The sequence below is a fragment of the Palaemon carinicauda genome, chromosome 36 (genome assembly GCF_036898095.1).
Source record: "Palaemon carinicauda isolate YSFRI2023 chromosome 36, ASM3689809v2, whole genome shotgun sequence".
Taxonomy (NCBI): Eukaryota; Metazoa; Arthropoda; class Malacostraca; order Decapoda; family Palaemonidae; genus Palaemon; species Palaemon carinicauda.
In genome coordinates, this window is record NC_090760.1 from 2,792,596 (window position 1) to 2,816,449 (window position 23,854).

General features: G+C 38.9%; 2 long non-coding RNA genes across 4 annotated transcripts in view; one reads left to right on the top strand and one right to left on the bottom strand.

Moving 5' to 3' along the window:
• The window catches only part of LOC137628331 (uncharacterized), a 54,204-nt gene extending 37,613 nt beyond the window's left edge, over positions 1-16,591 (top strand). Inside the window, exons 4-6 of one of the 3 annotated variants that reach the window (XR_011041332.1) lie at positions 2,989-3,151; positions 12,128-12,259; positions 16,461-16,591. This is a non-coding gene — a long non-coding RNA (uncharacterized lncRNA). Of the gene's footprint in view, positions 1-2,988; positions 3,152-12,127; positions 12,927-16,460 lie in introns of those variants that run through there. The other 2 variants (XR_011041331.1, XR_011041333.1) reach the window with 2 other exon arrangements.
• A 184-nt stretch (positions 16,592-16,775) lies between these two features.
• Positions 16,776-23,854, bottom strand: part of LOC137628332 (uncharacterized) — a 36,305-nt gene continuing 29,226 nt past the window's right edge. Inside the window, exons 4-6 of the long non-coding RNA XR_011041334.1 lie at positions 20,324-20,462; positions 19,888-19,993; positions 16,776-17,289 (exon numbers count right to left, since the gene is read on the bottom strand). This is a non-coding gene — a long non-coding RNA (uncharacterized lncRNA). The remainder of the gene's footprint in view (positions 17,290-19,887; positions 19,994-20,323; positions 20,463-23,854) is intronic.

Sequence of the window (23,854 nt, forward strand, 5' to 3'; positions counted from 1 at the left end):
GTCTCCAATTTGGGGAGCTAACAGGTCCCTTAGGGTAACTGCTTCCGGCAACCAGCCGCGCTAAGATGCACGCAGCATGCTGGAATATTGAAGAATGCAAAGGGACAGCATGATTACTAATAGAACAGTACCAAGGCACTGATCTAAAGAGTGTAAACAGGCTATCTGTTTGCAGTGTAGGGCTATCAGTATATAAGTGATAGCTAGGAGAAGGGGGTGCAAGTATCCTTGACGCCTCCGGGAGGTTCCGGCAGACCTCCGGCACGCCGGAGGCCGCTCCAGCAGAGTTTCTGGCATTAGGACAGACAAAATGTAAGTCAAGAGTAAAACCAGGGTGGCGGCCGCCAACACGCCGGCACAACGGCGGCACGCCGGCACAACGGCGGCACGCCGGCAGAGGAGCGGCGGCTCCGGCGGTCGGAGGATGCCGGATTGGTGACTGGGATAAGGATGGTTATAGCTGAACCAGGTTGCCGGCAGTGAATGCCGGCACTCCGGTGGCCGACCGGCAGGCGGACGGTGAAGCTAGGAGGAAGGAGGAAGGCCGTCAGCGGGAGCCGGCGGCGGTCGACAGTCCCCCGGCAAGCGGAGGGGCTGGCGGCATGAGGGTAGGGGAGAGTCACCAAGGAAGGAGGCAGGTATCGCCGACAGTGGAGGCGGCAAGGGACCGGCACCCGGATAGAGAGAGAGACAGGGGGAGGGATGTAAGAAGTCCAGTCATGGAATCCAAACATCCCCCCCAGAGAGGGTGTACCCATGATAGAGGCAGGCTCTATCACCCAGGAGCTGGGGTCGCAGGGGACCGGGGGCTAGGGTAGCCCAAGGGAGGGCTAGGGGACACCCAAGAGGGGAGAGACCTCCACATGCAGAACGCATCCAGTGGCTAACCCCATAGGACACTATGAAGGGTATATGTACCAGAGCGGACTGCACAAGGAAGCTCAAGGTAGCCCTATCACTCCGCCCTAAGGAGGAGTTGTAGGACAGGGGACAGATGGGTATAGACTAACCTAAGTGTAGGCTAGGCTATACAAGAGATAGGTGGGGAGGGGAGAAGAGAAGAGTCTTCCAAGGAAGGGGTTCTGTACCAGAGCGGCCACTAGGGAAAGGGAGGACACTCCCTAACCTAAGATAAGGCCGCCAGGCTGAAACGGTGCATGGGTACAGTTTCAGCAGGGGACAGAGTAACCTTCCAAAACCTAACCTAGAACAGGGCTAGGAGCCCTGAACTAGGAAGGATAGAAGACATATCGCTATGGCAGGACGGTCATAGACTATTCCTAGCCATAGAGGAAGGGCTAGCCTAACCTCACTCTCGGACGCAACCCTAAGGGGGGGTCATTCCCTTAGGGAGGACTGAGAGGCGATGAATACTCCATTAGACACTTGATCCCCTTACTCAGAAAGGAAATCAAGGCTAAACAGAGGGAGTGCCAAGGCAGGGGATGAAGGAAGCATATAGGGGTCCTACAAGGAGGTTAGGTTAGGAAGGGACACTAACTAACCTATCCCCTATATGGTCCCTGAAGGCGAAAAAACACTTGCATCACGGTCGAAAGTATTGTAAAATAATGCCACTATCTTCATAACTTAGCCTAGGATCACTAATAAATCATGCATGAACACTTATATACAGGCGCTCTGGCCTGGGGGCTATAGTAGCCGACTGGTGTGAGGTCAATCGATGACCGATAAAAAGCGTCGAAACACGATATAAAAGTTCCTAGCTATGAAGACTAAATAAACTAATGTATTCGATTAGTAAATAAGGCCGGAAGCGTTGTTGTGGCTAACTAAATAAGGCATGCATAACAACAACGACGCCATAAAATGGCGGGTCCGGTAGAGGCACAGCTCTGCCACAAAACAGCAATTATCTCGGAAAGTAATATTTACTTTACGGTCAGAGCTTAACTAAACAATACTGGAACCTTGTACTCAACTTTCCAGAAGAAGGCGAGGCTGAAGGTAGCGACATTACGTAGATGCAAAGCGATAAGTAAAGCACAGGGAAAATCCGTCTAAGTAGGGCGAGCTACTGAACAAAGGATAAAGACGGACGTGACGTCATTTAAGCAATGGCGCCCGTTTGTTTACGTCTCGAGTACCAGTAGTAGCCACGAATGAGATTAGCTATGGAACGGCTCCCAGCTATTCTCAGCCCTTACACACCGAAGCATTAACTCTGTTCGGGGTGTAGATAGCTATGTGGCGCGTTAATACATGCGTCCCCTGTTGATATACGATGTCTTAAAAGGGAAACCTTTAGGATACTCGCTCCAGAAGTTAGAATTCTGTGATAACCTGTGGTTAAATTCTCTGGGAATATCTTAGTAGTTATTTACCCAAGGAAGCTACCAAAAAGGAACCTTCCATCAGGACGCCATGGCTTGAGCCCAAAAATATCGTGTATAATCAGGGACGTATTCGAAGATAACCATAGATATCTGCACCCCCAATTAGACTTTAACCAGTTTAATCCACTAAGGGGAAGGATAAGGGAGGAGTGCTGTTAAATACAGTGTAAATCTAGGTCTTTGAACATCAAATATTTTTTACCAGGATCTCGCATATTTTTTACTATGATCTAGCAGGTGTGAACTGCTAGATTCTTTCATTACAGTACTTTTCTAAGGTCATGTCATCCTTAGAAAAAAAGAAAATAGGAAAATAATTCTTGTGGATAATATTAAAATCATGATATACTTGATTTTTATGCTAACTGCAAAGGGAGAGTTTGGTTACTGCTTGAAAAGTTTTGCTCTCAAATCGGTCTTCCATTTTGTAAGATTCAAATTATTTCTTATTACTAGCTAAGACACAATTATAGTTGGAAAAGCAGGATGCTATAAGCTGGAATGTCTTAAAATTCTTAGGGCTTGATATTTTAGTAAGTGTAGGGTAACGTCAAGTATTGGAATACCAAATAATTTTATTCTTGATTTCTGTACACAACAAAACATCTGTTTACTTAATGCTCTTTTGCAGGTCCGTTTAGATGAGTTGTCTCGGCTAAAGGCATGGAACAAGCGAATACCAAAGTTATGTAATGGTAACTGACTGTCCCTCTTGAAGTTAGTCAAGAGTAGGCAATTGAGGCATTTCTTATGAAAATCCATTGAACAAGCTTCTTTAAAACATGTATAGGAATGTAAGTAAACTTCCATTTTCTTTAACTGTGGGATTATAGGCAAAGTAAGTTATTTCAGGTTTGTCCAATCTATTTACTTTTGGTGATATACTTAGACAAAAGTGTCTCATGCCAAATTTTCTAAATTTCTTAGTTTTTTTTTTTAATTCAAAGGCTTTATATACCATTTTGAACTCAATAAATTAGTTCTAAATTCTATCTATAGATTAAGCTAACTTATCTACTTACTGTATTGACATTTTCCTTTTTGTTAGAATATAAATTTTTAGCCTAAAGAGTTTTAAGTTAATAATTGAAAGTTTGTTCCTACATCAATACAAACATTGACCTTTAATAGTAATTTCAGCGAAGCTGAAATATGGCTGGCAGTTATGATTCATTGGATAGCTAGTAAGCCCTGTCCACTTGATAGGCCACAGAGTATCCACTTTAGTATCGATCATACCTCGCTACAGAAATGCTTCCCTGCTGCTTTGAAAGTTTGTGCTATTGTGATATTTTCATTTGTGTACCCCCTGTGAAGGATTCCACAGGCAGATATGTGGGCCTTTTGAAAATCTTAACATAACTGCAGTAGATCTGAGCAGGATCTGTTTGGATACTCATGAGCATAGTACTTTTTGTAAGCAGAATGACTGGTTACTGTTGTCCCCTTGTGGCAGCTGTAAGTTGTTGCCACCTCAGTAAGTATTGATAGTTCAGTAAGAAGGTGGCGGCTAGTAGATGGTTCATCTTTTAACATGGCAATGCCCAAGTGCTGAAAAAACTAAAACCACTGCTGCTCCTGCTTATGGACCTTCTGTGCCTTTTCAGGTTCCTTTAGGACAGTCTTCATGAGGAATTTGTGAGGTAGTAAATCAAGATTTGTGCCAAGTATCTTTAAGATAAGGCAGAAGTATCTTCCATCAATTATTGAAAGATACTATGCTTTGCCTTTTTTTTTTTTTTTTTTTTTTTTTACTGACTGTGGTGTAAAAGCGTTTAGACCTTTCAAGTTGTGGTCTTTATTGGGTATCTATGGGAATCATTCTGCTAATAAGCTTCTGAATGTATTGGCTGATGCCAGAATGCCAAGAACTTACTTTGTTGTGCTGCCTTAATTTACTCATCGACCTGCATAGATGGTAAAAATTGTGTATACCTTTTTAACACTCCTCCACAATCACACTTCAACTTCCCCAAATGTTTTTAATCCTAAGGCTGCAACATTTGCTGCTTCATGGCACTTGAAGCCACAAGCAAAGACTGTTCGGCTGTAGTCTCGTGAGACTTGGACAGACCACTCCTTGCTTATGCAAGTGAGGTCTAGTGGGGTACCACTCATTACTTTAAGAAGTGAGAGCCAGTGTGGTACCAATCCTTACCTATACAAGGGAGGGCCAGTGTGGTACCAATCCTTACCTATACAAGTGAGAGCCAGTGTGGTTCCAAATGCGAACCATTCCTAGAAAAGTGGATCTGTAAGAGCTTTAAGAGGTAATAGCACTTGAATAGTCAAATTGTGTGATGGGTGTTGCCCTAATGCCCCCCCCCCCCCCCTTCTGCAGATTCCAGAGATAAGATAGCTGCCTAGGAAGAGAGTGGTGGAGTGTACTATCAACAAGCTCAATATTCGCAAGTGAGGAGCGATTACGTAACCAGGCCAGTTTCCCACGTGGCTTCTTACTGTGGCGTTGGTCATAGGCCGCCTGTCGCCCACTTTTCATCACTCTAGGTCAACGTATAGAGATCACTCCATACGCAGTGACCTAATGCAAGTTTTGACACAAGACGACGACGTACTGTAGAGACAGCAGGTGCAGCTGGCATAAACTACCTAGAATTACTGAACTGAATTAATTAAAACTACTAATGGTTAAGAGATTGTTATCCAAAATGGAGCTGTCTCGCACATTTGATGTAGGTCATATTTGCATGATGGTAACTTGGTAACTTGGGTGCAAAGTGTCTCCATACGGGGCACCAGGGAGTTTATTTTGAAAAGGTCATCTAGGGAAGATGTGTTTTGGCCGGGCATATGGAAGCAGAATTAAAATGAAACTGTGCTCTACATACAACATGCATACACAATCACAGTAAGATTCATTAATGGCAACAGTCTCACTATAGTAACCATTTCAACATGCTGTTGGCAATTTAATTAAATTGTGCACTTTAGATATACTAACAATACAATATGGCATGCCGGAGGATTATTCCCTCGTTAAGGATATTAGTCTGTGATAGGGTACACTGCAAGAAATCAAAAGCACACCAAAAAAAAATCTACACAGCTGAGGGAAGTAATTTGTAGCACAAAAGTAAGATTTCTACAGAAGATGGAATGTGAAACTTTATTCTCGTCTGTGCTGTCAAATAGTTGCGCTGATTCAAACGCAGTGGCATCTTGTGGTTGAAATCACGGAGGGTGCTGCTCCAAAGAAAATTTGTAGCCTTTGTTTTATTATTGAATGAAAAGAAACCAGCAAATAAGAAAATATATTCAGAAACTTAATAGAATCCTAAAAGAAGAAAAACAGAATTTTTACTTAACCCTAAATTGTTACTGTTCTTGCTTGATCCATTCAATTAAAATTCAATTTTTTCTTGTTTTAATTTGAACGAAAAGATTTTCTCCTTGATCTCTGGATGACGGACAACTGTCGAGTGTTTTTGTTTCTACACTGAAAGCACTACAAGTGTATTTAGTCTGTCCGAATTCATAGTGCTTCTCAGAAATTTTTTTTTTTTTTGTTTTTTTGTTGAGAAGCTGCATTCTGCCTCTTATAGGCATGAGAAGCATCAAGAAAACTGTAAAGATATAAAAGGAAAAAAAAATTAAGTAGAATAGCTGGAAGTAGGATAAAAATCTAATCTAACATTTTACCACATTAAAGATTATAATACTTTCTTTATAGCACAACACCTGTGGAGTAAACAAAAATAACCCTCCACATGCCAAGGTCAACAGTGGAAACGAATGTGCGCGCTCTCTCTCAGCTCATGGCTCAGACTTGCCTGTAGCTTCCTTTGTGCTTGAGTACAACAGCCAAACACCATGCAGCTGAAACTGTGAAGTGCTTAGTTCCATACAATTTTTTTTTCCGTAAAGTGAAGGATGGCTACTGACATTAAGCTTAAGGGTTATATATATTGTACAAGTATAAAGAAAGAATTAAAGAAAAATTATATTGAATATCAGTAATATCAAATAAAAATAGGGGGTGCTGCAGTTCCACAGTACTTATCTCGAGCCGCCACTGTTCAAACGGTTGTGCTGAAGTGGCTGTCCTTGCTACCAAACCTGAGATGATGCAAGGGTAGATGGTAGTCTCGATACAGACTGTGCTGCCAAGACAGTGATGCTATATAGCAGCACTGTCAATATCCAGCATTATGGCACTGTCAGCCACCTCAAGGTGATTTATAGATATTAGATTCTATACATCATGCTGATATTAAATTGTCCACAGCCAATTCTTTAGCCTGTCAGACTGCAAACTCTGTAAGGCATTGTAGGTATTTTGAATTTTACACAAAATATCCTCAACCTTATGGTTTTCGGGTAAAAGTTAGTCTTGATATAGCAAAAAAGTTCTTCCATTTAGGATATCACCAACCCCTCTGTGGAAGTTATTTGTAAATATTTTATTGGTATTAAAAAGAACATGACAGATTAGAAGCTAGGTCTCTTTTTATGGAACATATCGAAGAATTTAGAGAATCTACTTTTATTTATACTAAGAGCTCCAAATCCAATACTGGTGTCAGATTTTAAGTATACTGTATAGTAGTTCTTTTAACTGTAGGGGTGCAATTCCTCTAATATCTTCATATATACAGTTATGCCTCACAACACAAAATTAATTTGTTCTGGAGTGGCTTTCGTAAAGTGATTTTTTCGTGTTGAGTCTCATTTCGCATGCAAATTGCCAAATTCATTCCAAACCCTACAAAACACCACATTAAATCTCATTATAAAGCTACAGTATAACCACAATGAAATACTGTAAAGCCAGATAATTTGAACCATTCAATATACTTAAACTAAATGTTAATACCTGTAAATTTAGTTATTACAACATAATGTAATAATAAATGGAAAATACAATACATAAAAGTACAATATTGAACTATTATAGTCACCCCTACTATAAACAGCCTCATTTTCTGTTGTCTACCCCATTTTCTTCAACTTTGTGATGGGGGACCATTTTATTCTCAGCCTGGGTGGCAAATCTCTTTAGAGACATTTCACATAAAGCGAGTCATAAATATTTGCATCTTGTTTCGCAGCTTGAAAATTTCGTAAGCAGTGTCTTTCGTGAAGAGGTATGGCTGTACTGCCAAACTGTATGGCATACTAAATGGTGTTAAGAAAATAATGTTAAGAGGAGGGCAATTTTACTATTTAGTGATGCAAGAAAATGTTCTACCGTACAAGCTTTAGAAGTTTTTAATTCCAGTAACCCTTTAGTTTAAAAGATTTCAGAGTGGCCTTTAATTATTGGCCTAAAAGGTATAAGTTTGATTTTCTTGGGTTCCGGCACACGTACAGTAGGTGTGTGTGGAAATGAATAGGCAGATTCACTGGCAAAGAATGCAGCAGCTGAGTTGCTACCAAGAAGATATCCCATTCTCTGTAATCTTTTACCAACAATTAAGAATTTTATTCATAATTATTGGCAACAGCATTGGGATAGTTTAACTGAAAATCAGATGAGAAATTGCCAATGTTATATCCCCTTGGAGGTATAACGTGATGGCCCGAAAGTAAGACTTTGTCGGCTCTGCATTGGTCACACTGATGACGCATGATTTTCTGCTGGCTGGGCAACACCAACCATATTGCAACGACTGTTTGATACCCTTAACAGTGAGACATTTGTTAACTGAATGTCCCCACTAATAGCACAGAAAGATATGTTTGAGGCTCGAGGTGAGGATGGCAGGTTCATCCTTGCCAAGATCCTTGGACATGTCGTACAATGCTAGCGTCATTTTTGAAAGTTTTCCTTTTATAACATATTTACTTTTATGGTTTTAATTGAATATTCTTTTACTTTTTAGGTATAATAAACGATATGGGTGTAAATGACCGTCAGTGTCAGGATGCCAGAGAACTTCAAATCATTTATCCATTATGGCACTCTGTAGATAGTTGGGTGATTACATTCCCATTTGAAAAGAATAATATATGTCTGATACTCATTAGGCAGAAACCGTAAGTCAAAGGGAGAACAAAATGGGGAAGATCATGATAAGATTCCTATGAACTGCAGGCCAAAAAGCTCCCGTATTTGAGGATTAGATATAGTTTCTGTAGGACGTTCGAACCAAAAAATGGGACCTGACTGATGAAAGTAATGGAGAGGTAACCGTACTGCCAGGAAATAGGTTGGGCAAGGCACCAGCCTTTCATTGAGATACGATTGCTGGAGTTATTAGGTCCTTTGACTGGCCACATAATATTAGATTGGATTCCTCTGGTTACAGCTCATTTTTCCTTCCCCTACACATATCCCGAAGTCTGGCATAGATGAATCCCTTAAAGATTTAGCCAGTATTTTTGCAGGGTGCTATTAATGGGTCATGAAGTTGATTCCTAACAGAACTTGAACCATGAATGTAAATAGGTACAAGACAGTGATGCTTCAACATCCAGGTCTCAGCTTTGATAATTTTTAAATGTATAAAACTTCAGAATTTAGGTGGGATTTTTCATAGCAAATAAACTTTTGAGGAAGTTTTGGTCTATTTCTTCAACTTCACAAAAATAAAACTGACTTATTGAGTCTCAATGAATTTTGTGATCAGTCTATTCTGAAGAGTTTTTAGCCTTTAATTTGCCTTTTGAGTGGTTTTCCTGTCTGGTCTTCATCTGCTAAATTTCATCCTAATTTGTGAGACAAGAACATAGTCTATTTAATAACCTATTCCAGATCTAGATATTAAAGTTGACACAACCATTATGTCCTTATACCTTTTGCATAAGGTTTTCATGATTTTGACCATCCTTTGCATTCAGATCTTAACATGCCGTACACTCTTGCAGATAATACTAGGTATGCAGTTAATTTTGTCTCGCTTCGTCCATCATAAGGCTCCATTCTAAATAGCATTCTAGTTCCTAATCAGGCACTTGAATGCGAAAATGAAGTTTGAGATCTATATTAACATTGTTATTGATATTGAAATATTTTATTAATGATCATTGCTCATGTAATTCATTTCCTTACTAGGCTATTTTTCCCTGTTTGGAGTCCTTTTACTTAACTCATAGCGTCCTGCTTTTCCAAGTATGGTTGCGGCTTGACTAGAGATATCATTTACACACAATCCTCCTGCCTCGCACACCCGACAGCACTGAGATAACCAAAAAATTCTTTGCTAGCACTGCTGCATTAACATAGTTATAGTTCATTGGCTACTTTCCACTTGTAAGGGTAGAAGAATGGTAAGCATCTCTTTTAGGAGGACACTAAAATCAAACCAGGGTTCTCTAGAATAGGGTAGTGCTAAAGCTTCTGTAAGATGGTTTTAAACGGCCTTGGGTTAGTTAGTTTAGTTAAAGGTACAGTAAACTTGGTCACAGTGTTTTCCTTGTTTAGTTAACTCTGGGTTATTCTTCCTGTTGAAGCCCTTTAGGCTTTTAGCATCCTGCTTTTCCAGCTAGGGAAGTAGTTTAGATACCAATAAAATAAAGGGTAGGGTAGTAGTTTGTATAGTAATAATAACAATCTCATGAAAATAGAGGGTAGCAGGAGAAATAACCAGAAATCTTTCAGCTGGAGTACTTGGGGTTGACAAATGATAAGTGGCTAATGCTCACCCCAGAGTCCAATGCATTATTTGCATGAACTAAAGCAAAGGCAGAAAATGTTTTGGTCCAAGAAACATTTGAGTTGGATGAATGATTGTATATTTATTTTAATTCCACAGTTGCTTTTGCATTTATTTCTTTTGAAGTAAATATTACTGTATTTTCATGACTTTACACTAAGTTTTGAGGGGGGATGAAAGATGTAGTAAAGTTACAATTTCCTAATGAATGTATTAGCTAAGTACTGTAGTATACAATTTGCAGGAATGTTCAGTGGTCTACCATACCCCAGCACTCTCTTTGTGCTACAATTGGCAGGAATATTCAGTGGTTTGTGCTACAATTGGCAGGAATATTCAGTGGTTTACCATAACCCAGCAGTGTGTCTAGTGGAGTACTGTAGCCATTGTTGAGAGTTTTTACATATTAAGGGACACTACATAGAATATCACTTTATTTAGCCTACACATAGCTAAAGTCTCTACTACCCTTACTAAGTGGAAAAGTAGACAGAATAATTAGTATAGTAGTCAACCTACCTTAAGTGAAGAGAGGAAAGAGGAGAATGTGTAAAGAATAGGCCAGACTATTTGGTGTATGTGTAGGCATCCTGTTAGGGATCCACCAGCCAAAGGACCCAATAACTCTAGTATTAGTATCTCAATAGGTAGTTGGTCCTTGATAGGAATCTAGCTTAATGCCTGTGACTTATATACCCAGGCCGTTGAGTTTGCAGTATGTGTTGCTTTGATTCTTTGAGGTCCGAATACCTTGACATCACGATCTTTAAATCAGCCAGTTTGGTTATAGGGATTTCTGCTCTCCTAAAGACAAGTTTCATATTAAAGTATATGTTGTGATAGGGTAGGAACAACTCTAAAATCAATTTGAATACTTTAATGAAACTAAAATGCTTTTCAAGTTTTTCAACCCTCAACTTCCCCGCATGTCCTAGGTTTTAAAAATCTATAGCAGCCCAGTTGGCTGTCAGGGGGACAATAACCAACCAGGTAGTAATACTACCTTGTCATAGTTTTTAATGGATGTTTTCAATGTTTGTTGAAATCAGTCCGATTAAAAACTGAGATACAGACACAGCCTTCTGCTACAATGACTGCTAAAGCGTACCCTAGTTAAGATTCGAATATTACAGGCTCCTTCTGTGAGTAGATTCACTCTTGGATTGGTCAAGACATGAGTACCGTATATTTTCACGCATAAAACAACCTTCAAATAAGATGTGGTTGAAAATTTGAGTAAATTTTGACGAATTTGGGTAATACCTGCTGCATAAGACATTTGTTAAATTATCAAATCAGTGTTGTAGGGTAGATTTTGCTTTGTATAGGTACTTAGAAATCCGATACAAATTAAGTAACTATTTTACATCTTGAGTTTGCAAAACACTCCACCTTTTACGTTCCATCGCTGATCATAACGCAGCAAACTAATGCATTTACACATGTATTGGTTAGGTTTTTCAGCAACAGGTATCTTACCAAGAATTGTTTACATAATACTGTTTAATGTTCAACTTACTTTATCCTAAAAATACTGCCTAAAACGATCAAATATCATTGCCGATCATAACGATTACATTTAGATATGAGTGATAACTAATGATGCTAGAGCTTTTAGTAAAGATATGATCCCCATTTTCAAAGGTAAATTTTAGGATTTAAGGGTGGTCGTATACGTGGAAATATACAGTAATGGTTTTTAATTAAAGCAATTTTATTAAAGTGGATATTATACAGTAATCCTTTTTAATGAAGCAATTTTATTAAGAGTTGAAAATAGGGTAAATTAGGGAGTAAAATTCTAGGTCCGCATCTATTAAGAATTATTACCATAAGTTATTCAGTTTGGCTATAGCGTTTTCGGCTATATTGCGGCAATAGCCATACCAGTTTGTCGCGATAGCACTGGGTTGTATGTTCTACTAAGTGATGTTTCAAAGGTTCAAGTTAGTGGGGTTTAATCTGCTTTATACTCAGTAGCTGAGTTCTGCCTCAGGAGTTTTGGCTACTGTAATAAAATATAAAAGCACTTTTGGTACACAAAGCATACAACTTCTTAAAAGATCAGTAAGTTGATACTAAGTTAAGCTAATATTTACTGTACTGTACTTAATTCCTAGTTCTTGCATTTTAAAACAAATTCATTCTTTTCAGAACTGTGGCCCAAGGGAGTGATGAAAATTTCAGTGAGACATGCAATCAAATCAGTGTGGACAAGTAGTTTTCATTCTTGAACGTTAATTTACTTGCAGAAGGTTGATGTCGTACTTCTAGAAGCGACTTGGGGTTAGTATGGTTCTGCTAATACAGTGATGGCAGAAACCTTTTATAGTTCTTGGGCTTTTCTAGACTTTTTGCTTAGTCATTACTGAAGTAGATTTTAATTATGATACTTTGCTATTTTAATTTTACATTGCCAATTATGTAAAATTGTTGACTTTCATATCTGGCTTGATTTAGTAATTTACTGTTCTTAACATTGTTTCATCTGATAATTTCTTATCAACTGTACTGTATGTTATATAACACTAAAAATGAATCCATAGTAGTAGAGAAATCTGGGAATTAAATTTGCTCTCAATGCATAGTATTTGGTTTTGAGTTAACTAAAAGTGAATATTTAGGGGATTGTTTTTCCAAAGTGCCAGTATTGTCAAATAAGTGTTTTGTCTACCATTTATGGATTTTAAAGTTAGGCTTTTAAGATTCTCTGATTTCCAGATAAAATAAATAAATTTATTCCGTGACTGCAATACTAACCTACGCTATTTATTTTGGGTATTACTTTTGGTGAAACTGAAAGGACAAGCCATTAAAATTTTAGCGAGGGTTAAATACCCATCTTTCTAGTTAGTGGAAGAAGCTTGCTACCGCTCACACTCGCGCACCTGTAATTTAGCTCTCTTTACTTAAGTCTCAGATGGAGACCAGTTGTTAAAGCTCTTCCTCCTCTCCTATTTTGAAATCTCATTAATATTTCTTTTAATCTACTGTTTTCTTTTAGTAGAAATATATGAAAACCTTTTTACTGTTTTTGCATAAATACATATATACAGTAGATATGTAAGTTTCCTTTTTCGTGTTTGTGCTGTGATAACGTATAACAGCAAGTTCCCAAGACACTAGCACAAGGCCAGGAACCTAACCTTACGACCTTTCCCCCTTGTTCATCGGTCATTCCGTCAGCGGATGACCTGCCGTTTAAGTCATCGTTTGGGCCCTCCTCGTTCAACTGTTGTCTTTGCCTTTCCTTCCACTGGGAACTAATGGATTTACTGAAGGGGAGGGAGTGTGGCCTTTCAGAGCTTAACTTTGGTCTAAATCTTCTCGAGGCCGTTCACCTTTCATGGGCTTCTGACTATACTAACGGGGGAACCACCTCTCCCGTTCACGGGTTAGGTAGTGCTTCCGATTGTCTTCTTGATTATTCAAGTGAAATTATAATTGTTTGTAATTAACTCTTAAGCTGCTTAATCACAGGAAACTCTTTCCGCCACGAGTATCTAGTGGTTCTTCCGATTAGTGAATATTTTTAGGTGATTTGAATAATTGTAATTCTTTTTTTTATTAGTTACACTGCTCTCCTTCTCCCTTCAATGTCGACCAGGAAAGGGAGTACGCAGTTCTTATTTTATGTTGCTCCCTCGGTGGTCTTCTTTCCTGTCGCGATCTAGGTGCTCCTCCCAAGTTCGTTTATTTTATTTATTTATTTTTTTTTTTTTATTTTTTTTTTCCTCAATTAGCGATGCAGTTTCTCTTCGTTCGACTAAGAGAGCTGACCAAGTAGAGTTGTTCCATTCATGCTAGGGGAATCTGCTGGCACTGCCATCCACAGAGGGCGTCATACATTCACCTTGAAAGTTTGCCTGTGGCAGCACCTGATCAGCACACTCTTCGAGGAACTAGCTCTGGCTATGCTTCCTCAAGCAGCACTCTTTGCCAGGAAGTTTGCCTCCAGGGTGTAGACTACTTTCCCTTCTGAGGGAGAACTTCCCTGCATTTTCTTCATCACTAAGACTTCGACTGCTGTTGCTGTCTTCGCCTAGACTACCTACGCTACTCCCCCCCCTTGCTAAGTCTCTCTTCCTTCAGGGGCGGAGCATAGTCTTAGGCAAGTCTCTCCTGCCACTCAGACTTCTCTTCAGAGGATTACTGCTTCCTAAGGTCAGCGTGCTGATACACCGGCCCCCAGGGGCGTCATCAAAGTGCGTCATCCCTTCTCCTTAGAAGTAAGCCTTACCCTCCGGTGAAGAGAAGCCTCTTTGGTTCTTGAGCAACGCAGCCTCCTCCTCCCATTGTCTTGGCCCTCGACCTTTGCCGTTCCTGGATCTTCTCCTGACGCTGCAGCTAGTCCTCTTTGTTCTTGGATTCTGTGGATCACTCGTGATCCCCCACGGTGGATGTTCGCCCTAACAAAGGGGACATCCCTGTTCCTGACCTGCCTTTAACGTACCTGACGTGATATTGCAAAACATCCCTCGCCCTCGAATGCGCCTTCTCGGCGTTCCAGATCCAAGACTGGGCGCCAGCACTTGAAAGCTACACGCACTCTCTTAATAGTTCCCCAATGCCCTAGCAATCTCTGTTCGGCGGGGGCGCTCCAGTAAGTTTTTGCTGTTCTCAGTATCAGCGTTTGCAGCCTCGCCAGTGTTCACCAGCTAATCCATGCTGGCCAGCGCACCTGTGCTCCTCTGCATCTGCGCTCGCCAGCTCGCCAGTACACCAGCGCGCTCCAGCTCACCCGCGCTCACTTGTACACCAGCGCGCTCCAGCTCACCCGCGCTCACTTGTACACCGTTCTCCAGCTTGTCAGCGCTTGCCAAAGCTCTCTAGGTTGTCGGCGCTTGCCGAAGCTCGCCTGCGCTCACCTGCATATGCCTGTGCACCAGCGTTTTCCGGCTCCCCCGGACTCTCCTGCGTACCAGGACTTGCCTGCTCGCCAGCGCTCTCACGCGAGAGGCAAAAAGAATGAAAGGGTAAACTTTTTTGACAGGTCCCCATTGCACTATTTCCCTTCCCGCAAAAGCATTACAGTGCGCCCACTGGGAAAAGAGGGAAGAGGTCTTGCAGAATGGTTCAAGATTCCAAAGATGCAATCTTCGAAGGCGGATCCACCACAACTACCATCGGTCGAGAGACTTCACAGAGAACCCTTGATCCCTTTCTCTTTAGGTTTTTCTGACAGTACCACTCTCAGCAAACATGATCTGAACGTATCAAGTATGTCTTCTGTGGTTGGTGTCAAACAAAAGCATCTCTCCACTTGATGCCTCTATTCCAGCAATAGCAAAATCGTGAGTATTTGCTGGAGGAAAAATCCCCTTTTCAGTTTCAGCAGGTAATGATCACTCAACCTCGAGCCTCGCCTTCAAACTGAAAGGCAGGGATATTCCCTCATCGTTAAATCTTTCCTCATTCATGCGGACATACAAACTTGCCTTTCCCCATTCGGAATTGAGACTTTCCTCTGAACATGGTTTGAGGTCTTGGGTCTCTGATGGGACCACCTTACAGTCCAATTCACCAGGCAACAAATTATCACCTGGTTTAGGTGTTCTTACACACTTTGATAGTGGCCAAATGAGTCGAGGAACTTCATGGTCTCTTTTAACACTGTGCATTCATGTGAAAGGTGATGCTTTCGATATTGTGCATTTTGGAGAAGGGTGAAATGCAAAGTTTAATTTTGACTCCGAGTTTGTGGCCAAGAGACAATCTCCAGAGGTGACAGACCTTCTTGGAACTAGACATCCCCGATACTCTGTTCTGAAGCATTTTATTTTAACTTGGTAATTGATATTAGTGTTCCAGTACACTATAAAGTCGAAGAAACAACTAATATGAGAGAGATTTTATTGGTCGTTTTAATTGCCTCATCTTTTTTACTAAGTATGGTTTGTTAGAAATAATCAGAGATTGAGTTTTTAAGGCATGGTTTAACTTTTAGCCTTTATTCCCTTTTACAGTAGACTTTAACTTTAAACATTAGTCTTTGCCTAGTCAGCTCATGCTCTGAATGGCTTTGAAAGCTTCCAAGATTATACCCTTTTCTTAATAATTGATTCTCGAGCTCTTATTTAAATATAGGAGTTTAGTGTTTCACTTGTTAAGGTTCATTTGTCTCAAATTATAAGTATTTTTTTATTGAAATGGTTTTGTCTATTTATAAATTTGTGGTTTGGGATTTATTTTTTATTTGTTAGGATGTGAGAACACAATGGTTTTTATTTTAGAAATGAATTTATGGAAATATGAATCTGTCAAGTATTATTTGACCCCTTTGAACTTAATCCACTTGTTCTTTTCAACAGGTGAAAGAAGGGTGAATATGGATATTAATGTTGCCAGATCCATGCCTGTCTATGGGTATAACTAGTCAGAATAAGCATGTGCAATAGTGAAGGAACATTCCATTAGTATACAAGTATTACTTAACCCAATTTTTACTTAAATGATTATAATTTATGCAATTTTTCTTTTAATCTAGGAGAAATGCAAACATGGAATGTCCTCATGTGGAGGTAGCTTCTATATATACACAGTGAGGAGATTAAGAACTTTAGATACAACCTGGACAGTTTGGCTATTTTCTTCTATCAATCACACAAACAACTGCCATTAGCCTGCAGCTACAACACTATCGAAACTTAATAATTATTTTTCTACTCTAAACATTTGTCAATGTTAAAAGTTTTCTTGAATATTTAATTAATATGTAAAATAAAAACCTGTAAAATGTGTTCATTGTTTTTTATTAAAACATATTGTAAATTATTCTAACTCATGGAATATTCAGCTGTAACAAAGTTAAATGCCACTGATTTTTCTTTTAATGTTTGATTCCAGCTGTAAAGGTCTCCTAATTTGTTTCTTCTCCATTTTTTTTCCTCTGAATTTTAATACACATCTAACACTAGTTTACTTCTCCACTATTGGAGTAATTATAACTTGAATATTATTCAACTGTAATGTTCACATCATCTCCACTCTCTTCTTTCTGCCTTAGGAGTTACTCCAGGTTTTTTCCTTTTTCTTCCCTCTAACCTAGTAGGGTTGCCTCCAGTTGTCTTGATGCCTCTTTAGTAGGTGTGTCTGACTGCTAGTGTCTTCTCCACTTTACTCTCCTTGAGTAGGTCACTTTGACAGCAGGTGTCTTGCCCACACTTTCCTCCAGTGTCTTCTCTGACCGCAGATGTCATCAACACTCTTTCTTCTGCCCCAGTAGGTGTCTCTTCCAAATTCTGCACTCTACCTCTGACAGTCTCTTCCTCCCCTCCACTCTTTCCTCCTCATAGGTAACTTACAAACTTTCACATCTGAAAATAAAATTATTTGAAAAGTTTTATTTTACATGTGGTTGAAAAGTCTTACTTACATTTGCTGAAATGTTAGAAATTTTTCTCAATATCTATGCTTCATTACATTCTATGCAGATGTGTATCCATAAGATTACCTTTGTTTTTAATTAATTTATATATTGCAAGGGTATAAGTTTTTAATTATAATTGTTAAAGGCTAAATAGCCTAAGTATCCATGGAATATTTGACCTGATCAACAGAAAAAAAAAGAAAATTGAGTAAAATCAATTTTATCACACGAACAAATATTAAAATTGTATTGTTCTTAGCATAAAAGCTTGTCTCCAAAAATGCACACACTTTTAACTCCAACTGGGACTTGTAGGGTCAAGTAATGCTTTGTATATAACACTTAAGGGGTTATGTGCAACTACCTGAATTATTTCTAACATTTATAAAAATCTTTATAATTTAAGAAAAGATACCAACATGATGTGCATTATAATCTTGAAAATCTTAAAAGCTAATTTACGAACACAAACTAGTCAAAATTACATTCAAATTCTGTGATATTACAATTTTGAAAGTAGCGCCACTCCTGAATGGATCCCAATGCCGCTGCTACAAGCAGCACCAACCAGCTTTATTTAAAATCCATTGTGATTGTCGAAGCTGCTTGTGTAAAGTACCACATCCGCTTTATTACCATAAATTACAATAATGTAACTATGGCCCCTCTGATGGTCCAGCACTTTGCAGCAGTAGAGGGGCTTGAGTGTCAATGATGGGCTGGGCAATGGCGGTGGGGTAGTTTATCCACCCTGGCAGGCTCAACCATACCGCTAAGGCCAGTTCTGAGAGACCAGACCAAGACTGGACCCCTATAGGCCTTCTCCTTTATTTCAGATAGGCAAAGGCTAGGAGAAGGAAAACTCCAAAATCAAACCAAACCAAACAACACCCCAACGGCGGAGCTTCCCAGCGCCGGCGGAAGAGGGCAATGCCTGTCGGGCAGGCAACAAGGCGGGCCTTGACATAACAAGAACCCGGCAGCCCGATGCAACCAACATCGGAGAAGCTGCCTGTCTCGTATGTCTTGAGCCGCGGTGAAAACGATGTGGGCCAAGTGTGTGCGCGTGGCCGTTGCAAAGCCACGGCCACTCAAAACAATATACCCAGCTACTGGCATTCTGTCGTTTCCTCCACCCTTCTTCTGATAGGAGGCTGATGGCTAACAACAGAACCCAATACTCGGACACAAGTGGGCGCTGACGACAAACTATGGCCAATATGCAGATTGCTCGTTGTACAATGAAGTGAAAGATTGATGGCGATAGTGGTGGTAGCTTGAAGAGATTCAGTGGAAACGAAAGTAACCATTGTCAAGAAACCAGATAATAGCGAGAAGATTGTAAATATTGCGGCTGCATGTAGAGTATATCGTTCAATAATTGGCCCAATTTATAAGATAACGAGTTATCTGATGGCAAATTATCTTAAAATTGTAGGCATTTGAGTGGGCTACGCATAACCTAAGCCAAAATTTAACCCTACGGGTAATTGTACGATAAAATTTTACGAACAATTCAAGTTAAAAACGGCCTCTCGGTTCCCATTGCGTTCACTGGTTGAGGACTGTCTGTAGTTCCTCTGCTCAAGAGAATTATTAGGAACTAGTACAGAAAGTACAGTAAAACTAAATCAAAAGAACATTAACATTTTGTAAGGGTTTATTCCAAAACCGAGCCAATACAATGGCAAAGCAAACATTATCAAACAAAGACGACTGCAAATTAAAACCTTGTAGCAGTTCTAAACCACAAAATCATAACTGCCATCCTTATCTCAAGTGCCAAATTTGAACACAAGCATGGAGTTATAAATACGAAGCTATCAGAATTTCTCTTCTTGGACGATATTCTAACATCCTATGAGATTTCTCATGACCACTTATAAAAATACAAGTCTAAACCCATAAAGGAGAGTCTGCCTCCGGAACAAAATTCCTCGGCACTAAAATTATACAGGCCCCATGAAAATTAATCTGAGCACAGTCCCTGAATAACAGCCTGGTTTAACATTATTACCTCAAATTCATACCAAGTTTTTACCTTAGAAATGATATAAAAGGAGCATTTCACTGGGCGGCACAGGTCTGAGCCCAGAAAAACTAATATTAAGAGAGTCCAAAGAGAAACTGGAGAACTTTTTTTCAAAAATCACCCAGAAATGTATATCCACTACATACAGGTGATAATTGGTTTCAGGTCAAATGTCAGTAAACTAAACTATCTGAAAATATGATATTCACTACAAAGGGTAATCATTAGTTACGAGCCAAAGCTCAGCAAATTAACCCAATCTGAAAAACAATCCTTAAATACAAGGCTGCTTTGTGGATGACCAAATTAAATGTGCCTATTGTAGTGCCCTACAAAAAAAGGGGGTTGGGGATTAATCAAGGGAAATTAAATGCCTCAACTGCCATGTGAAGTAGCCCTTTTTCCATAACATGATACAGGTGGGCTTGTTATCATTTCAAACGGGGAATGAAGCTTGGCAAACTAGTAATGAGCACCTGAACTAACTAGAACAAAGTCAATTTTTTGTCTTACCTTGGGGATCAACTTAAAGATATCAATAATCTCAATCACATATTTGCTAGTCGTAAACACCAATGATAACCAGGTTATACCGTTCTGGGTTGTGGGTGACAGACATCTGAAATAAAAAGACATATGAACAATAAAATCAAAAGGTACATTCTCATTAAAATCTTTTTTTTTTCTATTTTAGGCCAAGGAATTAAATTTTTAAAAACTGCCATCAGCAAAGTGTAGGCTAGTTGGACTAATTGGGAAAGACAATAGTTAACTCGCACAAAAAAATAAATATGGTAAACATAGTGCACAAAGAACAAGCAAATTAAGCAAAATTATGTAACAAAAAAGAGCACAAATACTTATTTAGAACCTGGGAGTGACATTTTCATTACCTAGCCCATAGTATCACAAAAATTGTCATCCTACACAAAAATTTAGCAATACTTACATAATTTGCACACGCAGGGACGCTACCTTTTATTTGCTGAGCAGTGCAACAGTTTCTCTTCTAGCGAGACAATTTACTGTTCAAGACTTCTGACACACAAAATTACATGTCTGAACCCATCTCATGAAACATTCTACCCCTGAAATGAAAATCTGTATCACAATGCAAGTATGATACTCTCTACCTTTAAAATTCAAGGTGAAAATGAATCAAGAATTCATGAGTACAGTATCTGATGACCTATAGTGATTAAAATCACTATGACTATTTACCCTAAAATAAAATCAATATTATTATTAGTAAAAGGAGAGCTTATCAAACTGAATGAGTCAAACTACTGTAGAATCTTACAGAGCTGGCCCAAATGAGTTGCATTAAAATCTATCAGATTTGAAAGAGTTAAACCTTGATTCTTATTAAGAGAAATGTCCGAGTCTTTAAAAAAGTTAAACTCGCTACACTTGGAACTAACTCATGTAGAGTGCACATTACCCACGGATCAATCTCGTATGAACTAAAAAAATTTTTTATTCAACAAAGTTTGCAATAATCACTATAAAATGTTAATATATTAAGTTTTGTTACATGTTCCTTAATGAAGTTTACTTTGAAGTTGTGATAAAGTTATAGCTAATTTAGCAGTAGTATCTCCTATTTCATTCCCATCAACTCAACCATGGACAGTACAATATCATATTTCAATATTTAAACCCCATTGAATAAAATTTACTAAGGACCTCTTTAATATGTAATAGAAGTTATTTATCATGCGTGTAACCTTTGAGGGCTTGTACGGCATATCTCAAATCAAAACACATGGCATTTCTAAGTGTTGAAGTTATCTTCAATATTATTATTATTAATTTCTAAGCTACAACCCTAATTGGAAAACCAAAATGCTATAAGCCCAGGGGCTCCAACAGGGAAAATAGCCCCGTGAGGAAAGGAAACAAGGAAAATTAAAATATTGTAAGAGTAACAACATCAAAATAAATATCTCCTATATAAACTATGAAAACTTTAATAAAACAAGAGGAAGAGAAAGAAGATAGAATAGTGTGTCCGAGTGTACCCACAAGTAAGAGAACTCTAACCCAAGACAGTGGAAGACCATGGTACAGAGGCTATGGCACTACCCAAAACTAGAGAACAATGGTTTGATTTTAGTGTCCTTCTCATAGAAGAGCTGCTTACCATAGCTAAAGACTCTTCAACCCTTACCAAGATGAAAGTGGCCATTGAACAATTACAGTGCAGCAGTTAACCCCTTAGGTGAATTGAATTGAATTGAATATAGGATTTAGGCATTAAGCCAAGCACTGGGGCATCAAAGGCCATTCAGCGCTATCCCTTAGGTGAAGAAGAATTGTTTGGTAATCTCAGTGGTGTCAGGGGTATGAGGACAGAAGATATTATGTAAGAATATGCCAGACTATTTGGTGTATATGTAGGCAAAGGGATAATGAACTGTAACCAGAGAGAAGGATCCAATATAGTACTGTCTGGCCAGTCAAAGGAGCCCATAACTCTAGTGGTAGTATTTCAATTGATGTCAATTACTAATAAAATGGCTGCTTGTTTAGACCTAACTACTGATGCTCAGGTAAGTAATGATGATGGAATGGTTTTATGAGGACACTAAAGTATTACCAACATCCATCAAAGATATCAGGCCAACTGTATATAGTACTTCCTAATCCCTAACCATATCACAGCACACATATCGCTCCCTCAGTACATCCTGGATTAATATAATTCATGTTATTCTGTATCACTGACTCTTTATATCACAGTGTCCTAGGAAATCTTAAGGTTTATGATTTTTCATGTTTTAATTTTTTGTTAAAAATAGTAAATTTTGGACCTAAAAATTAACATATCAAATTACAATAAATAAAAATACAGAAACTCAGTTCGGTAGTGAAAAAAAATGTGTATAATATGTTCTGAAGAAAATGAGCAGTGCCCCATATGACAAACACTTGGTCATCTAAATGGAAAAATAAACTCAAAAGTGTGAGGAGAGCAGACTAACTTGTCCAAATGATTTCGTATAAGGTACATTACTAGCTGGTAGAGACAACCAATTAAAGCACATGCTATTCAGTATCCTGGCCTCTGATTGGCTGTTAGACCCTTTCATCACTCAAGTATCCTAAACTGTCCAGTTTGATTCTATCCATGCGTATGTAACATGGTTTTCTGTGTGATGGGTGGTTATTTTGGGTGCATTTTTGGCTAAAAAGATATTTTCATATTAAAATAAATTTTTGAACATACTTACCCGGTGGATATATATAATTAGCTAACGTCTCCGACGTCTGGCAGAAATTCAAAAGTCGCGGGCGATCGTAGGTTGGGTTGCTAGGTGTACACTAGCGCCACCACTCGCCAGGATACTGTAACCATTCCTCAAGTCCTCAGGTCTTCTCTGCCCATAGGGTCTCTAGAGGGGCGGAAGGGAGGGAGTTAAATTATGTATACAGTGAACCCTCGTTTATCGCGGTAGATAGGTTCCAGTCGCGGCCGCGATAGGTGAAAATCCGCGAAGTAGTGACACCATATTTACCTGTTTATTCAACATGTATATTCAGACTTTTAAAACCTTCCCTTGTACGTAGTACTGTTAACAAACCACCCTTTAATGTACAGAACACTTAATGCATGTACTACAGTACCCTAAACTAAAACAGGCACAAATATTAAAGGTGATTTTATATCATGCATTTCCTAAACATGCTAAAAAGCACGATAAAAAATGGCAACCAATGTTTTGTTTACATTTATCTCTGATCATAATGTAGAAACAAACTGGAGGTAGAGCTTTGCTTATTACCCAGACATATTTCCCATACTTTTCCCTTAGAACTAAATCACATCTTCCTACTTTAGATATATAGATATATATATATATATATATATATATATATATATATATATATATATATATATATATATATATATATATGTGTGTGTGTGTGTGTGTGTATATATATATATATTTATATGTATACACATATACATACAGTACCTACATATATACATAAATACATGCATACATATATATATATATATATTACTGTATACATATGGGTTATGGAAAAAATCCGCGAAGTGGTGAATCCGCGATGGTCGAACCGCGAAGTAGCGAGGGTTCACTGTATCCCCCGGGTAAGTATGTTCAAAAATTTATTCTAATATGAAAATATAATTTTTAAACATTTAACTTAGCCGGTAGATATACATATAGCTGATTGACACCCTTGGAGGAGGGTAAGAGACCAGCAGTAAACATCATAGGAATATAACTCAGAGTTTTGATAAAAAACAAACTTAAGGGTTAGTACCTGATAAGGAAGCTGACTTTGATGATTCTCTGCCTCATTAGTCTGCTATCCTTATGAAGCCCAGCGATCCACTCAGGGGGCTGAAAGACCTCTGGGAGCTGTCATATCTGGGGTGACCACCCCTATGATAGGACCTTAACCAATACCCTTGATCTGAGTGCTCTCAAGAAACAAGTTTGACCAC